This window comes from Homalodisca vitripennis, chromosome 4 (genome assembly GCF_021130785.1).
Source record: "Homalodisca vitripennis isolate AUS2020 chromosome 4, UT_GWSS_2.1, whole genome shotgun sequence".
Taxonomy (NCBI): domain Eukaryota; kingdom Metazoa; phylum Arthropoda; class Insecta; order Hemiptera; family Cicadellidae; genus Homalodisca; species Homalodisca vitripennis.
This window is the reverse complement of record NC_060210.1, coordinates 205,245,404-205,260,720: the sequence shown is the minus strand read 5'-3', so window position 1 is coordinate 205,260,720 and position 15,317 is coordinate 205,245,404. Positions and strand designations below refer to the sequence as shown.

Below are 15,317 nucleotides of genomic sequence, written 5' to 3'. Positions count from 1 at the left end.
TCTGAGTGCTATACAGTAGTGTTCAAATGGGTTGGGTTAGAGATGTGATCTGGGTTGCGCTGTACAGTTATGTAAAGTTCACATGTAGCAGTGAACATCATACATTATTCTGAGTGCTATACAGTAGTGTTCAAATGGGTTGGGTTAGAGATGTGATCTGGGTTGCGCTGTACAGTTATGTAAAGTTCACATGTAGCAGTGAACATCATACATTATTCTGAGTGCTATACAGTAGTGTTCAAATTGGTTGGGTTAGAGATGTGATCTGGGTTGCGCTGTACAGTTATGTAAAGTTCACATGTCACAGTGAACATCATACATTATTCTGAGTGCTATACAGTAGTGTTCAAATTGGTTGGGTTTGAGATGTGATCTGGGTTGCGCTGTACAGTTATGTAAAGTTCACATGTCACAGTGAACATCATACATTATTCTGAGTGCTATACAGTAGTGTTCAAATGGGTTGGGTTAGAGATGTGATCTGGGTTGCGCTGTACAGTTATGTAAAGTTCACATGTAGCAGTGTCACAGTGAACATCATACGTTATTCTGAGTGCTATACAGTAGTGTTCAAATGGGTTGGGTTAGAGATGTGATCTGGGTTGCGCTGTACAGTTATGTAAAGTTCACATGTAGCAGTGAACATCATACATTATTCTGAGTGCTATACAGTAGTGTTCAAATTGGTTGGGTTAGAGATGTGATCTGGGTTGCGCTGTACAGTTATATAAAGTTCACATGTAGCAGTGTCACAGTGAACATCATACGTTATTCTGAGTGCTATACAGTAGTGTTCAAATTGGTTGGGTTTAGAGATGTGATCTGGGTTGCGCTGTACAGTTATATAAAGTTCACATGTCACAGTGAACATCATACATTATTCTGAGTGCTTTACAGTAGTGTTCAAATGGGTTGGGTTAGAGATGTGATCTGGGGTTGCGCTGTACAGTTATGTAAAGTTCACATGTCACAGTGAACATCATACATTATTCTGAGTGCTATACAGTAGTGTTCAAATGGGTTGGGTTAGAGATGTGATCTGGGTTTGCGCTGTACAGTTATGTAAAGTTCACATGTCACAGTGAACATCATACATTATTCTGAGTGCTATACAGTAGTGTTCAAATGGGTTGGGTTAGAGATGTGATCTGGGTTGCGCTGTACAGTTATGTAAAGTTCACATGTAGCAGTGAACATCATACATTATTTCTGAGTGCTATACAGTAGTGTTCAAATGGGTTGGGTTAGAGATGTGATCTGGGTTGCGCTGTACAGTTTATGTAAAGTTCACATGTAGCAGTGAACATCATACATTATTCTGAGTGCTATACAGTAGTGTTCAAATGGGTTGGGTTAGAGATGTGATCTGGGTTGCGCTGTACAGTTATGTAAAGTTCACATGTAGCAGTGAACATCATACATTATTCTGAGTGCTATACAGTAGTGTTCAAATGGGTTGGGTTAGAGATGTGATATCTGGGTTGCGCTGTACAGTTATGTAAAGTTCACATGTAGCAGTGAACATCATACATTATTCTGAGTGCTATACAGTAGTGTTCAAATTGGTTGGGTTAGAGATGTGATCTGGGTTGCGCGCTGTACAGTTATGTAAAGTTCACATGTCACAGTGAACATCATACATTATTCTGAGTGCTATACAGTAGTGTTCAAATGGGTTGGGTTAGAGATGTGATCTGGGTTGCGCTGTACAGTTATGTAAAGTTCACATGTAGCAGTGAACATCATACATTATTCTGAGTGCTATACAGTAGTGTTCAAATGGGATTGGGTTAGAGATGTGATCTGGGTTGCGCTGTACAGTTATGTAAAATTCACATGTAGCAGTGAACATCATACATTATTCTGAGTGCTATACAGTAGTGTTCAAAATTGGTTGGGTTAGAGATGTGATCTGGGTTGCGCTGTGTACAGTTATGTAAAAGTTCACATGTCACAGTGAACATCATACATTATTCTGAGTGCTATAACAGTAGTGTTCAAATGGGTTGGGTTAGAGATGTGATCTGGGTTGCGCTGTACAGTTATGTAAAGTTCACATGTAAGCAGTGAACATCATACATTATTCTGAGTGCTATACAGTAGTGTTCAAATGGGTTGGGTTAGAGATGTGATCTGGGTTGCGCTGTACAGTTATGTAAAGTTCACATGTAGCAGTGAACATCATACATTATTCTGAGTGCTATACAGTAGTGTTCAAATGGGTTGGGTTAGAGATGTGATCTGGGTTGCGCTGTACAGTTATGTAAAGTTCACATGTCACAGGGAACAGCATACATTATTCTGAGGTGCTATACAGTAGTGTTCAAATGGGTTGGGTTAGAGATGTGATCTGGGTTGCGCTGTACAGTTATGTAAAGTTCACATGTCACAGTGAACATCATACATTATTCTGAGTGCTATACAGTAGTGTTCAAATGGGTTGGGTTAGAGATGTGATCTGGGTTGCGCTGTACAGTTATGTAAAGTTCACATGTCACAGTGAACATCATACATTATTCTGAGTGCTATACAGTAGTGTTCAAATGGGTTGGGTTAGAGATGTGATCTGGGTTGCGCTGTACAGTTATGTAAAGTTCACATGTAGCAGTGTCACAGTGAACATCATACATTATTCTGAGTGCTATACAGTAGTGTTCAAATGGGTTGGGTTAGAGATGTGATCTGGGTTGCGCTGTACAGTTATGTAAAGTTCACATGTAGCAGTGTCACAGTGAACATCATACATTATTCTGAGTGCTATACAGTAGTGTTCAAATTGGTTGGGTTAGAGATGTGATCTGGGTTGCGCTGTACAGTTATATAAAGTTCACATGTAGCAGTGTCACAGTGAACATCATACATTATTCTGAGTGCTATACAGTAGTGTTCAAATTGGTTGGGTTAGAGATGTGATCTGGGTTGCGCTGTACAGTTATATAAAGTTCACATGTAGCAGTGTCACAGTGAACATCATACATTATTCTGAGTGCTATACAGTAGTGTTCAAATGGGTAGCCAGATCTAATTGTCTTTATGTTTTTAACAAAAAAAGTGTTACTAGTGAAAATTAATCATGAATCATGTCCTATGTATGGAGCTATGTGTAGACATTGTGAGCTATACTACAGTTATTATTGATGCCAGATTATTATAAAATTATCCCAGATGTTTTCTGAAGAAACTAATGTTAACAACGAAAACCGAAGTGGCTGAGATTGCCAATGGCCTTATGAATAAATTGATCACAAGGCCAAGGAAAACTATAGCCAACAATTTCAAATCTTTCAAAAAAACAAATCATAGACATTAGAACTCGAGTGTATGAAATTCTGACAAAGAATCTTTGATACAGTGAATTCTGTGCCCGATGGATACCCAAACTCTTGACTCGTGTACTCAAAGCGAGAATGAGAGCAGCCCTGGTGACAAATTTCTTAACCAGATAGTCACTAGTGGCAAAACAGGGTTTCTTTGTCAATGTCAAATTGGCTGGGGTAAAAACACTTCAAAGCCACTGTCACTGTTTGGTTATGTGCACAGACAGCACAATTTTATTTATTATCTATTGAGAAAGCTTTTACCTATTTACAATAAACACTTCAATCTAAATGGTGACTATGTTGAAAAATGTGTGTGACTTGTTCTTTGTAATCTATGTACAGTACATCCTTGTTCATCTCAATTATTGAATTTTAAATGGAAGTGATGTGGATTAACAAAAATGTGGATAAATTATAAATAAATAAAACACAATAGATTATAAATGACACAAAATATTACAGATGGTTAGGAATTTTAATATGTTGTTACAAATACAACAGTTGAAGAGAGCTAATTTATTATTTGATTTTACAAAGATTAACTATAGAGAAAGCAAAAATAATAAAAAAAAACATCTTTTTATTGTTTTAAGTTGAGTCTTTTTTGTTTAGCATTGACATACAGCTTTCAAGAAGTACAATCACATAGAGGTTTCAAGGCCATAGTCTCTGAGGTGTGGAGACTCGCTCGCAATGTCAAATCAAATCAAATCAAATCAAAATTTCTTTATTCATTGGCACAACATTGTACACTGAATGGTGTCATCAATAGCATTGTACATCTAAAGTATTATTATTAACTATTAAATGTTCGTGAGCTGGTCTAGGTGCGTCCGTGGCATCTTCTGATTCTTTATTAAAACCTTTCTAGTTTTTTATAAAAACTTTAAAACAGTTTTATAAATTCTATTAAACAGTTTTTAAATTTTCAGTGGCTTTATATGATTATTTTTTATATAACTTGCAATAATTTTAACAAATTTGTCTTAAAGAAATGTCAACCATTTTTTTTCTAAATAGATGATGGGTTACCATAAGTATTTGAGCGATATTGGGAGGAAAGATTTAAGTAAATTTTGCGCAAGTAGTAAATAATATCTGAATGGCACAAATAAAAAAAACTGAGTTTAATATGGATTTTGGAGATAAACTTTGCTCATCAACATTAAAAATGCAAGATGGTCAATCATAACTTTGAACAAATGATTTTTCATACAATTTTTATTCTCTAAAATTGAAGTGAGAAAACACAATAAATTTATAGAAGAAATTAAAACTTGTGGTCAATTAAGTACAATTAAATTTAAAGGAACCATTTCTTATTCTAAAAGTGATGTTATTTCTCAAGCTTCAAATGGATTTGAATCAACTTTAAATTTTAGACATTTTGAAGCGGTTAGAAATTCATTTCATTTTGGATTAGGATTCTTTGTTCCTCATAATCATAAACGCAATATACTAAATAGTTATTTATCTCAGTTCTAGAAATATAAACACTTGCTGAACATTTTGTTCTATATAAATGGATCTCATGGCAGAGTTGGTGAGTTCAAGTTTGAATACAAGAAGTTAATCAAGAATTTTAAAAATTTGTTTAGAAGAAAACAAGAAGTGTAAGGTTTTGAATTTGAAGAAAATAAAGGATAAATTTGGGATGACAATTAATTCAGAATTAAAAGATCTTAAAATGCATTTGCCTAATTGATTTTTGAATGCCCTAAACGATAAAAAGACTAAAAAGAAATTAGTAAAAGAGATAACATGCTCTTAGTTGTTGCTGGTAAAATTGCAATTAAAGAAAAAGAATGTATTATGATTGAATTTGTGGAATAAAATTATATGAAACATCAGATTTGTAAAAATCTTTATATAGTCAGTTAACCTTCAAATCTTTGAATGTCTTTGTAAATATCAAAATGTATTGTTTAATTAAATATTTTTGCTGTTTCTTTATCAGTATCGCATGGACAAAAATACCAATTTCATAAATTCCTTTACCAATTAATAGCAATCCAATCGACATCAAAAACATAATCTCTTTAAATTTCTTTGATAAATCTTGATAATTTTATCATTGTTCAATTTAATGTAGAATGGTTGTATAACATAATTCAGCTATTCATTGAACTTATTAAATTCGTCTCCTTTCACTAGGTTTTTAAATGCTAGGAATTGTTGCGACTTTGGGGAGTTTTATACCATTTAGTACAATAATTTTTAATTTAAGAATTTTTTTTATTAAATTGTGATACATTTAGCATGAGTTTTGAACTTTAAAAAAGAACATTTGTCAATGTTGAATCGATTTTCAAGTAAACTTAATTACCAAAACATTGAGAGAGAAAAAAGAAGAATAGTTTTTAATATTTGAGAAATAATAGGATTTTTATTTAATTTCAACATAATTTTCATCATTCAAAACATAGCTTTTATTTAATCCAAACAGAATATTTAATAATTTTGAACAGATTTTTATATTTATTTTTTATAGATTTTTCTTTAACAAAGTTTCAAATTATCTGTTTAAAATGGTGGATTATTTACGGTGAATTAGACAGAAATTTTCATTAATTTTCTCAGTTGGTGTAACTTTTGAGAAAGTTGTAATATTATAATATATTCAAATAATATATTTTTGGTGATTAACAAAGGGTGTCAAAATCTCCTGTGGGTAATAGTATTTATCGTTTTAAACAAGAGTGTCATATTAACATAGATCAATAAACGTCTCGCTGCTAGCTGCCATTTTGTATATTTTATAAAATTATTATTACTTCTAAAACAAGTTAAGCTAAAGAAAACAAATTTGGCATATTGGTTTTAATAGATAAGAGGAAAATAATTAATTATTTTATCTTATTTTTCTTTTATCTATTAAAACCTATGTGCCAAATTCAGTTTCTTTAGCTAAACTAGTTTTAGAAAATTGTTTTTATAAAAATACAAAATGGAGTCTAGTCTCTAAACAAGAGGCATTTCTCAACCTATGTTTATATGAAATTTTTTGTTTGAAATGATAAGCACTATAACCCATAGAAGTTTGTGACACTCTTTTGTGGACACCCTGTATATACATATTTCAAAATCAGTACCCAGACAAAATCCAAAGAAAATATTTTTAACAATATCTTAGATAATCATTTCGTTTTAAAACGAATAAAAAATAAGAATACATACCTATGCAACTACAAAAAACAAAGGGACTATTTAAAATAAATGTATACATATGACAAAGTTTTATTTCCACGGTTTTGGAGGAATTATAGGTAACCAACCTAAAAATTAAGTTACACTATAGACATTCTGTAACCTTACTTGCACGGTGTTTTGTTTTACAATAAGATATTCTGCACCAAGCAAATTAAAAACTGTTTGCTCTACTTATCTATCACGTAGCAATCATTAAAAGAAATTACTGATTGTTCAAAATAAATTAAGCCTAAATAAAAACACGAACATGTACAACGGTATCAGGTCTATACTGATGCTGCTCTCGGTGGCAGTAGTGATTGTGTTTCTTATGTTGTGGTATTATAGTCACACGAATGAAGTATTGAGAATCATAGATCTGACAGAACGTGCTATCAAACGGAAGTCAGGTGCTCTCGGTGGCAGTACATGTTGTGGTATCACACGAAATGAAGTAATCATAGATCTGACCGTGTACAACTTATCAGGTCTACGATGCTGCTCTCGGTGGCAGTAGTGATTGTGTTCTGTCACACGAATGAAGTATTGAGAATCATAGATCTGACAGAACGTGTACAAACGGTATCAGGTCTATGATGCTGCTCTCGGTGGCATTAGTGGTTGAGTTTCTTATGTTGTGGTATTATAGTCACACGAATGAAGTATTGAGAATCATAGATCTGATGAAGGTCTATACCGATGCAGCTCTCGGTGGCAGTAGTGGTGAGTTTCTTATGTTGTGGTATTATAGTCACACGAATGAAGTATTGAGAATCATAGATCTGACAGAACGTGTACAACGTATCAGGTCTATACCGATGCTGCTCTCGGGTGGCAGCAGTGATGTGTTTCTTATGTTGTGGTATTATAGTCCACACGATGAAGTATTGAGAATCATAGATCTGACAGAACGTGTACAACGGTGGCAGTAGTAGTGATTGTGGTTTCTTATGTTGTGGTAGTCACACGAATGAAGTATTGAGAATCATAGATCTGTGTACAACGGTATCAGGTTATTACGATGCTGCTTCGGTGGCAGTAGTGATTGTGTTTCTTATTTATTATGGTCACACGAATGAAGTATTGAGAATCACTGACAGAACGTGTACAACGGTTATCAGGTCTATACCGATGCTGTCTCGGTGGCAGTAGTGATTGTGTTTCTTATGTAGTCACACGAATGAGTATTGAGAATCATAGATCTGACAGAACGTTGTTACAACGGTATCAGGTCTATACCGATGCTGCTCTCCGGTGGCAGTAGTGATTGTGTTTCTTATGTTGTGGTATTATGGTCACACGAATGAATGAAGTATTGAGAATCACAACGGTAATGATGCTGCTCTCGTCGGCAGTAGTGGTTGAGTTCTTATGTTGTGGTATTATAGGTCACACGAATGAATACATAGATCTGACAGAACGTGTACAACGGTATCAGGTCTATACCGATGCTGCTCTCGGTGGCAGTAGAGATTGTGTTTCTTATGTTGTGGTATTATAGTCACACGAATGAAGTATTGAGAATCATAGATCTGACAGAACGTGTACACGGTATCAGGTCTATACTGATGCAGCTCTCGTGGCAGTAGTGGTTGTGTTCCTTGTGTTGTGGTATTATAGTCACACGAATGAAGTATTGAGAATCATAGATCTGACAGAACGTGTACAACGGTATCAGGTCTATACCGATGCTGCTCTCGGTGGCAGTAGTGATTGAGTTTCTTATGTTGTGGTATTATAGTCACACGAATGAAGTATTGAGAATCATAGATCTGACAGAACGTGTACAACGGGATCAGGTCTATACGATGCTGCTTCTCGGTGGCAGTAGTGGTTGAGTTTCTTATATTGTGTGGTATTATAGTCACACGAATGAAGTATTGAGAATCATAGATCTGACAGAACGTTGTACAACGGTATCAGGTCTATACCGATGCTGCTCTCGGTGGCAGTAGTGATTGTGTTTCTTATGTTGTGGTATTATAGTCACACGAATGAAGTATTGAGAATCATAGATCTGACAGAACGTGTACAATGGTATCAGGTCTATACTGATGCAGCTCTCAGTGGCAGTAGTGATTGTGTTCCTTGTGTTGTGGTATTATGGTCACCACGAATGAAGTATTGAGAATCATAGATCTGACAGAACGTGTACAACGGTATCAGGTCTATACCGATGCTGCTCTCGGTGGCAGTAGTGGTTGAGTTTCTTATGTTGTGGTATTATAGTCACACGAATGAAGTATTGAGAATCATAGATCTGACAGAACGTGTACAACGGGATCAGGTCTATACCGATGCAGCTCTCGGTGGCAGTAGTGGTTGAGTTTTCTTATGTTGTGGTATTATAGTCACACGAATGAAGTATTGAGAATCATAGATCTGACAGAACGTGTACAACGGTATCAGGTCTATACCGATGCTGCTCTCGGTGGCAGCAGTGATTGTGTTTCTTATGTTGTGGTATTATAGTCACACGAATGAAGTATTGAGAATCATAGATCTGACAGAACGTGTACAACGGTATCAGGTCTATACCGATGCTGCTCTCGGTGGCAGTAGTGGTTGAGTTTCTTATATTGTGGTATTATAGTCACACGAATGAAGTATTGAGAATCATAGATCTGACAGAACGTGTACAACGGTATCAGGTCTATACCGATGCTGCTCTCGGTGGCAGTAGTGATTGTGTTTCTTATGTTGTGGTATTATAGTCACACGAATGAAGTATTGAGAATCATAGATCTGACAGAACGTGTACAACGGTATCAGGTCTATACCGATGCTGCTCTCGGTGGCAGTAGTGATTGTGTTTCTTATGTTGTGGTATTATGGTCACACGAATGAAGTATTGAGAATCATAGATCTGACAGAACGTGTACAACGGTATCAGGTCTATACCGATGCTGCTCTCGGTGGCAGTAGTGGTTGAGTTTCTTATGTTGTGGTATTATAGTCACACGAATGAAGTATTGAGAATCATAGATCTGACAGAACGTGTACAACGGTATCAGGTCTATACCGATGCTGCTCTCGGTGGCAGTAGTGATTGTGTTTCTTATGTTGTGGTATTATAGTCACACGAATGAAGTATTGAGAATCATAGATCTGACAGAACGTGTACAATGGTATCAGGTCTATACTGATGCAGCTCTCAGTGGCAGTAGTGGTTGTGTTCCTTGTGTTGTGGTATTATGGTCACACGAATGAAGTATTGAGAATCATAGATCTGACAGAACGTGTACAACGGTATCAGGTCTATACCGATGCTGCTCTCGGTGGCAGTAGTGGTTGAGTTTCTTATGTTGTGGTATTATAGTCACACGAATGAAGTATTGAGAATCATAGATCTGACAGAACGTGTACAACGGGATCAGGTCTATACCGATGCTGCTCTCGGTGGCAGTAGTGGTTGAGTTTCTTATGTTGTGGTATTATAGTCACACGAATGAAGTATTGAGAATCATAGATCTGACAGAACGTGTACAACGGTATCAGGTCTATACCGATGCAGCTCTCAGTGGCAGTAGTGGTTGTGTTCCTTATGTTGTGGTATTATAGTCACACGAATGAAGTATTGAGAATCATAGATCTGACAGAACGTGTACAACGGTATCAGGTCTATACCGATGCAGCTCTCAGTGGCAGTAGTGGTTGTGTTTCTTATGTTGTGGTATTATAGTCACACGAATGAAGTATTGAGAATCATAGATCTGACAGAACGTGTACAATGGTATCAGGTCTATACCGATGCAGCTCTCAGTGGCAGTAGTGGTTGTGTTCCTTGTGTTGTGGTATTATAGTCACACGAATGAAGTATTGAGAATCATAGATCTGACAGAACGTGTACAACGGTATCAGGTCTATACCAATGCAGCTTTCAGTGGCAGTAATGATTGTGTTCCTTGTGTTGTGGTATTATAGTCACACGAATGAAGTATTGAGAATCATAGATCTGACAGAACGTGTACAATGGTATCAGGTCTATACCGATGCAGCTCTCAGTGGCAGTAGTGGTTGTGTTTCTTATGTTGTGGTATTATAGTCACACGAATGAAGTATTGAGAATCATAGATCTGACAGAACGTGTACAACGGTATCAGGTCTATACCGATGCAGCTCTCAGTGGCAGTAGTGGTTGTGTTTCTTATGTTGTGGTATTATAGTCACACGAATGAAGTATTGAGAATCATAGATCTGACAGAACGTGTACAATGGTATCAGGTCTATACCAATGCAGCTTTCAGTGGCAGTAGTGATTGTGTTCCTTGTGTTGTGGTATCAAAACATTCTGATATAACCTCTGAATTTAATTATGAGGATGAACTTAGTGAAGTGATATCTCGTAGGAAAAGGAGAAAAATTACATTTCAGTCCTCTCAACAGAGCAAACAAAATACTAGGTTCTATTTCCCAACAGTGAAACGTAGGGCCTAGGCAGAATTTTGTCACAGGTAGTTGAAATGTGCACATAACCTCAATATAATTGGCAATAAAGCGTTTTTATCCCCGTCGTTTGTATCCCGTTTTGATGGAGATACGAAACCTGGAAACAATGAGAATTACCTCAAAAGGAATAATCCTGGCAACCAGTGTGGAACACAACACATCTTTGGGGATATTTTCTCAAAAAAATTCTAAAAACAGTGAAAATTTAAGCTTGGAAATTGGCCCACTAAAAAAACATGATTGACAATAGGTTCAAAGATAAACAAATATTGATTACTCCTCTTCAAATATTGATTACTCCTCATCAAGACATGAGCCATAGTGTAAATCCTATAGAAGGTGTGTATAAAGCTGTCTAGCACAATAGAATGTGCAGGGACTCTTACATAAAATTGATGAAGTCAGTAATGTAAATAATATGTTGGAAGTAGATATTGTATGTGTCTGTGAACACTGGTTAGAACAAAATGAGATTGCGGATACGTGTACCAGGTTACGACTAGATGAAGTCAGTAATGTAAATAATATGTTGAAAGTAGATATCGTGTGTGTCTGTGAACACTGGTTAAAACAAATTGAGATTGCGGATACGTGTACCAGGTTACGACTTGATGAAGTCAGTAATGTAAATAATATGTTGAAAGTAGATATCGTGTGTGTCTGTGAACACTGGTTAAAACAAATTGAGATTGCGGATACGTGTACCAGGTTACGACTAGATGAAATCAGTAATGTAAATAATATGTTGAAAGTAGATATTGTGTGTGTCTGTAAACACTGGTTAAAACAAAATGAGATTGCGGATACGTGTACCAGGTTACGACTTGATGAAGTCAGTAATGTAAATAATATGTTGAAAGTAGATATTGTGTGTGTCTGTGAACACTGGTTAGAACAAAATGAGATTGCGGATACGTGTACCAGATTACAACTAGATGAAGTCAGTAATGTAAATAATATGTTGAAAGTAGATATTGTGTGTGTCTGTGAACACTGGTTAGAACAAAATGAGATTGCGGATACGTGTACCAGATTACAACTAGATGAAGTCAGTAATGTAAATAATATGTTGAAAGTAGATATCATGTGTGTCTGTGAACACTGGTTAGAACAAAATGAGATTGCGGATACGTGTACCAGGTTACAACTAGATGAAGTCAGTAATGTAAATAATATGTTGAAAGTAGATATTGTGTGTGTCTGTAAACACTGGTTAAAAACAAAATGAGATTGCGGATACGTGTACCAGGTTACGACTTGATGAAGTCAGTAATGTAAATAATATGTTGAAAGTAGATATCATGTGTGTCTGTGAACACTGGTTAGAACAAAATGAGATTGCGGATACGTGTACCAGGTTACAACTAGATGAAGTCAGTAATGTAAATAATATGTTGAAAGTAGATATCGTGTGTGTCTGTGAACACTGGTTAAAACAAATTGAGATTGCGGATACGTGTACCAGGTTACGACTAGATGAAATCAGTAATGTAAATAATATGTTGAAAGTAGATATTGTGTGTGTCTGTAAACACTGGTTAAAACAAAATGAGATTGCGGATACGTGTACCAGGTTACGACTTGATGAAGTCAGTAATGTAAATAATATGTTGAAAGTAGATATCATGTGTGTCTGTGAACACTGGTTAGAACAAAATGAGATTGCGGATACGTGTACCAGGTTACGACTTGATGAAGTCAGTAATGTAAATAATATGTTGAAAGTAGATATTGTGTGTGTCTGTGAACACTGTTTAGAACAAAATGAGATTGCGGATACGTGTACCAGATTACAACTAGATGAAGTCAGTAATGTAAATAATATGTTGAAAGTAGATATTGTGTGTGTCTGTGAACACTGGTTAGAACAAAATGAGATTGCGGATACGTGTACCAGATTACAACTAGATGAAGTCAGTAATGTAAATAATATGTTGAAAGTAGATATTGTGTGTGTCTGTGAACACTGGTTAGAACAAAATGAGATTGCGGATACGTGTACCAGGTTACGACTAGATGAAGTCAGTAATGTAAATAATATGTTGAAAGTAGATATCGTGTGTGTCTGTGAACACTGGTTAAAACAAATTGAGATTGCGGATACGTGTACCAGGTTACGACTAGATGAAATCAGTAATGTAAATAATATGTTGAAAGTAGATATTGTGTGTGTCTGTAAACACTGGTTAAAACAAAATGAGATTGCGGATACGTGTACCAGGTTACGACTTGATGAAGTCAGTAATGTAAATAATATGTTGAAAGTAGATATCATGTGTGTCTGTGAACACTGGTTAGAACAAAATGAGATTGCGGATACGTGTACCAGGTTACAACTAGATGAAGTCAGTAATGTAAATAATATGTTGAAAGTAGATATTGTGTGTGTCTGTAAACACTGGTTAAAACAAAATGAGATTGCGGATACGTGTACCAGGTTACGACTTGATGAAGTCAGTAATGTAAATAATATGTTGAAAGTAGATATCATGTGTGTCTGTGAACACTGGTTAGAACAAAATGAGATTGCGGATACGTGTACCAGGTTACAACTAGATGAAGTCAGTAATGTAAATAATATGTTGAAAGTAGATATCGTGTGTGTCTGTGAACACTGGTTAAAACAAATTGAGATTGCGGATACGTGTACCAGGTTACGACTAGATGAAATCAGTAATGTAAATAATATGTTGAAAGTAGATATTGTGTGTGTCTGTAAACACTGGTTAAAACAAAATGAGATTGCGGATACGTGTACCAGGTTACGACTTGATGAAGTCAGTAATGTAAATAATATGTTGAAAGTAGATATCATGTGTGTCTGTGAACACTGGTTAGAACAAAATGAGATTGCGGATACGTGTACCAGGTTACAACTAGATGAAGTCAGTAATGTAAATAATATGTTGAAAGTAGATATTGTGTGTGTCTGTGAACACTGGTTAGAACAAAATGAGATTGCGGATACGTGTACCAGGTTACGACTAGATGAAGTCAGTAATGTAAATAATATGTTGAAAGTAGATATTGTGTGTGTCTATGAACAATGGTTAGAACAAAATGAGATTGCGGATACGTGTACCAGATTACAACTAGATGAAGTCAGTAATGTAAATAATATGTTGAAAGTAGATATTGTGTGTGTCTGTGAACACTGGTTAGAACAAAATGAGATTGCGGATACGTGTACCAGGTTACGACTAGATGAAGTCAGTAATGTAAATAATATGTTGAAAGTAGATATTGTGTGTGTCTGTGAACACTGGTTAGAACAAAATGAGATTGCGGATACGTGTACCAGGTTACGACTTGATGAAGTCAGTAATGTAAATAATATGTTGAAAGTAGATATCGTGTGTGTCTGTGAACACTGGTTAGAACAAAATGAGATTGCGGATACGTGTACCAGGTTACGACTTGGCCAGTGCCTATTGCAGATCATCTGGTAGGATAGTTGGTGTAGCAATGTACACCAGATCAGGAGGAGTAGGTGTTTAGGTACCAGACTTGGTGGAACTTTCAATTGAAGGTACATGAGAAATGGCTGCCGTTTACATTCAAGAGTCTAGCCTTACCTGAGTAGTCGAGTACCATGTGACCTTGAACAACAATTTCAATGTGTTTATTGAAGGACTATTCAATTTATTATCTGTATTTAATTCTAGGAATCAGTACAATTCATCTCTGGTATTGTGTGGAGATGTCAACGTAAATAATTTATATGAGTGTATTAATAAAGCATATAATTTTAAATCCGTGGACAACTTTTGATTTAACTACAACTATTAATGAAATGGCTAAGCCTGATTTAGGTCAAGGTTCTTGTCTTGATAATATAGCCACAACTATACATCCTGATAGGAGTTTTTTTTTTTTGCCTTCTGATCATTATGGGGTGCCATTTGCAGTTTGCATCTACTAATGGTGCAGATATGTTATTCAATTTAAACCGAACAATCACAATAAACATTCATCGAATCACTCAGACACAACACGGCTCAACATTGTTGAATCCCAAAAACTTCTTGGGCTCCATTTTGATCAAAACCTAAAATGGAATTACCATATAAACTATTTAGTTAATAAATTAAGTAGTCTAAGTTCCACTCTCAACATTCTGTCACAGTGCACATCTTTAGTAACATGCAAAGCAGTACATTATTCCTGTGTAGAATCTCTTTTATGATATGGTATTGTTGTGTGGAGTGCATACAAAAAGTGTTAAAAAAATATTGGTTTGTACAGAAGAGTATAATTAGAACAATTGCTCAAAAAATAAACAAACACGTTATCGACCATTATTTAGACCGTTTGAGGTATTGACACTAACAGGAATGTATGTTTATGAAGTCATAAAGT

The 15,317-nt window shown here is 35.7% G+C and overlaps 1 protein-coding gene across 1 annotated transcript in view; it reads left to right on the top strand.

Moving 5' to 3' along the window:
• The window catches only part of LOC124360938 (MATH and LRR domain-containing protein PFE0570w-like), a 132,648-nt gene that overhangs the window by 57,871 nt on the left and 59,460 nt on the right, over positions 1-15,317 (top strand). The window lies entirely within an intron of this gene.